Source organism: Echinops telfairi, unplaced genomic scaffold, assembly GCF_000313985.2.
Source record: "Echinops telfairi isolate 266 unplaced genomic scaffold, ASM31398v2 ScPeMD7_7356;HRSCAF=8355, whole genome shotgun sequence".
Taxonomy (NCBI): domain Eukaryota; kingdom Metazoa; phylum Chordata; class Mammalia; order Afrosoricida; family Tenrecidae; genus Echinops; species Echinops telfairi.
In genome coordinates this window covers 233,088-237,420 of record NW_022111256.1, presented here as the reverse complement: position 1 = coordinate 237,420, position 4,333 = coordinate 233,088, and the positions used below count along the sequence as shown (strand labels likewise).

Genomic DNA, 4,333 nt, shown 5'->3' with positions numbered 1-4,333 from the left:
GCACATAGATCTATTTCCCCATCGTCATATATAAATATTACATATATATATGCCTGTAGTTTCTATAAATGCCCTTTGCCTCCTAGTCCTTTCCTCTATTTCCTTTTACTTTCCTTTTGTCCCACTATCATGTTTGGTCTTCATTTGGGTTTCAGTAATTCCTCTCAGTTACATTACCCTTGATCAAGCCCTTCCAGGCCTCTTACACCCTCCTCGCCAGCAATTTTGGATCAGTTGTTATTCTCTTGTCCCTGGGTTGGTTAACACCACTTCCTTTCCCCCACCTCCCCCTCTCCCATATCTCCCTGGAACCATCAGTCCCATTGTTTTCTCTTCCAGATTGTTTATCCTGCCTATCTTATCTAGATATATTCATGTCCATTTGAAAGAGAAGAGGGAAAAGGGACATTGTGAATGTTGCTTGAAGAAATATGAAAATCTTGAAACTCATCTTCATGAGAACAACACTGAAGCTTGGCACAGAGCAACCAATACCATGTAGTAGATGACATCTATGGTAGTTACATAATCTGGTGTCAACTTGCAAAGGTGTGGAATCTAACTTGTCAATCAGGTCGCAGCTTGATGACTTCATTTGGAGGCATCATGGAGATGAGTAGCTCACTGGAGACCAGATACAAATAAACTCTCTGCTTCATCTTCCTGTTAGAAAGACAGATGGAGCTAGAGCCCTGAAGGATGAGCCACATGGAAACCCATGCCAGCACTAAAATGCTTTCATCACCATTGGATCCACAAGACTTTCCACCCACTGGCCTGTGATCTTCCTGCACTCAGCATCATTGCATGTGTTGCATGAGTCTGAAGAGGAACTTATAGACTGGTATTGGGCATATGGGCTAATATTGGACTAATGGACTTGATCTGGACTGGACTGGGGTGTTTTCTCAATATTCAATTGCTCTTTGATATAAAGTTCTCTCTTAGTCCAGCAACCATTTCAGGGGCCAAACCCAATCCAGGATATATAAGACAGGCAAAAAAATAAGAGAGGGAAAAGACTTAAAAAAAGACCTGGGTTGTGGGGAGCAGGGCACTAATCCACCCAAGGGGAGGGTATTGTTTATATCTCCACAGAAGAGGGAGAGAGAAACCAGACTTCAACCGATGTGCCAAGACTTGAATGCAACATACTGGCATGTACCAGGGAACCAATAGAGAGGTCTACAGGGCCGGTCCCAATCCCGACTATGTGGACACCCCCCATCCCTCAGAAGAATTCACTTCAAAGGACAGCACTGGGGCTATAGCTTGGGGAGAGGGGTGTGTCGGATCAGAGCACACGGAGAAACTGCAAAGGGAGGAGAGGACATCCTGGCCCACCAAGCCTCAAGGACGATGTTCCTGCTCAGAGCAGACAACACCTGGGAGGACCGTAGGCCTGACCCCACCAAGGGACATGGCTGTCCCTCACTAAACCTTGGCGCTGTGGGGGACAGCACTGGAAACACAGTGTGGGAATAGTGCACAGTCTGGCCCCATCACGCTGGGGTGAGGCACTGAGGGCATGCAGCAGAGCAGCAGGGGGAGCAGTGATGAAACCCCCAGGGAATACCAAAAATAGACTTGGGAGACAGAGTGTGGCACCCCATCAGACTCAACTGGAAAACACTCTCAGAGGCCAACAGACCTTGAACTATTTATAGGCTTTTCCATTTTCGTCAGCGGCTTTCTTTTTGTTATTGTTATTTTTTTGGTTGTTGTTATTGTTTTGTTGGTTTTGACTTCCTTTGTTGTTGTATTTGGCTTTGCCTGGTTTTTGTACTTATTAAAGTATTTGCATATCTATCTAGATAAGATAGGCAGGATAAATAATTCAGAGATGAAAAGAACAGGACCAATGGTTCCAGGGAGGATACGGGAGAAGGGGAGGTGGGACAAAGGAAATGGGGGTGGGAACAGTGCAGGGACAAGGGAACAACAAGTGAACTAAAATCAATGGAAGGAAGGTCATAGGATGCCTAGTGGGGCTCAATTAAGGGCAATGTAGCAGCAAGGAATTACTAAACCCGAATGAAGGCTGAACATGATGGTGGGACAAGAGGGAAGTAAAAAGGAAATAGAGGAAAGAACCAGGAGGCAAAGGACATTTATAGAGGCTTAAATACAGGCATGTACATATGTAAATATATATAATGAGAGGGGAATAGAACAATGTACTCATATCTATATGTTAAGAATTAAGGTTGCAGATGGATATTGGGCCTCAACTCAAGTACCCCCTTAACACAAGAACACTTTGTTCTAACAATCCAGCATTCTGTGATGCTTACCTTCCCAACACGATCGCTATAGGCAAAATGGGTGCATAAGCAAATGTGGTGAAGAAAGCTGATGGTGCCTGGCTATCAAAAGATATAGCATTTGGGGCCTTAAAGGCTTGAAGATAAACAAGCGGCCATCTAGCTCAGAAGCAACAAAGCCCACATGGAAGAAGCACACCAGCCTGTGTGATCATGAGGTGTTGATGGAATCCGGTATCAGGTATCTAAGACCCAGCATAAGAGTATAGTACACCCAAGGTGAATGGAGGGGGATGGTGGTGGCATGGAGTAGAGACCCAATGCCCATCTGTAGGTAATTGGGACATCCCCTCACAGAGGGGTCACAGGGAAGAGATGAGCCAGTCAGGGTGCAGTATAGCACCAATGAAACACTCAACTTTCCTCTACTTCTTTGGTGCTTCCTTCACCCCACTATCATGACCTCAATTCTACCTTACAAATCAGATTAGACCAGAGCATGCACACTGCTGCACATAAGAGCCCACAACACAGGGAATCCAGGATAGATAAACCCCTCAGGGACAACAATGAGAATAGAGATACCAGGAGGATAGATGGAAGGTAGGGGGATATGGGGGAGAAAGGGGAATTGATCACAAGGATCAAACTAGAACCCCCTCCCAAGGGGACAAATAACAGAAAAGTGGGTGAGGGGCGACGGAGGACGATGTAAGATATGGAAACAATAATCTATAACTTATCAAGGGTTTGTGAGGGAGAGTGGGTGGGGGAGGGCGGGGAAGGGGGAAGAAACGGGGAGCTGATATCAGGGGCTCAAGTGGGAAAAGAATGCTTTGAAAACGATGACGGCAGCATATGTGCAGATGTGCTTGACACACAGGATGAATGCATGGATTGTGATAAGAGATGTTAAGAGCCCCCAATAAAAGTATTTTTTTTTAAAAAGAAAACGTTCTCTCTTAACACACAAATAAGTCTCCCTTGATTTGTTTCTCTAGTCGACCAGGACTAACACAGTGTCTAAGTTAGTTTTTGACTTTTTGGAATTTGGAAGAGACACACCTCTAAAGAAAAGAATGAAATATAGTGTTAGCTACCTTTCTCCTCTTACTGAAAACGCCCTTAAGAGATTCAACCCCAAAGAGAAGCTAGGGCTCCTCAAAATGACTTCATGAGAAATAGTCATTTATAGGGGATCCAGCAGGTTCTTCTGTGTAAAGAAACCCAGAGCCCATCTCTTGCCCTTCAAGTGAACAAAGAGGACTTAATAAGGAAACAAGCGGTAATTGTTCCTAGTTAAACATAGCTGAAAATGATATAAAACAGAATTTTATACAATGTCCTTCGTATAAAAATAAACAGAAATGTAGTCTTGATATTTCCCATCATAAATTAATTATTTAAAAAATAACATGTAAGAAATAAAGATGAACCCTTGTCCGTGTAGATTACAGATATCTCTACACATTTCCAGTTTTGGTAAGGATAAAATGGTGAAACAAAGGCCAGATACAGCAAATGACTTAGAGGAAAAGGACCTTAATTCAGTATTTGGTCTGATCTACAGAATCTAACAGTCTATAGAAGTACCTAACAATCCAACAAAAGACTCCATCCCATAACCCACCTGAGAAATCTAATGATGGTACCTTAAGAATATGGATAGTTTACAGCCTAGTAAAATCCACTGGAAAGTGAAATTATTGTTAGAAAGAAGTCAAAAGGGAAACCAAATGTGGAATTAAATAAGAAAAGAACTGAACTTTTTTTCATTAAAAGATCATTTTATTGGGGACTCTTACAGCTTTTATAACAACCCATGTATCAATTGTATCAAGCATATTTATACATATGTTGACATCATTATTTTCTAAACATTTACTTTCTATTGAGCCCTTGGTAATCAGCTCCTCTTTTTCCCTCCCTCCCCCCAATTCCACCCTTGTGACCCCTTGATAAATTATACATTATTATTATTTTCATATCTTACATCGACGGCTATCTCCCTTCCCCCACAGTTTCTGTTGTTCATCCCCATGGGGGGTGGGGGGAGGAAGCAGTGGTTA

The 4,333-nt window shown here is 42.9% G+C and overlaps 1 pseudogene; it reads left to right on the top strand.

The window, feature by feature from the left end:
- Positions 1-4,029, top strand: part of LOC101643729 — a 5,866-nt pseudogene extending 1,837 nt beyond the window's left edge.
- Positions 4,030-4,333: the final 304 nt, after the last annotated feature.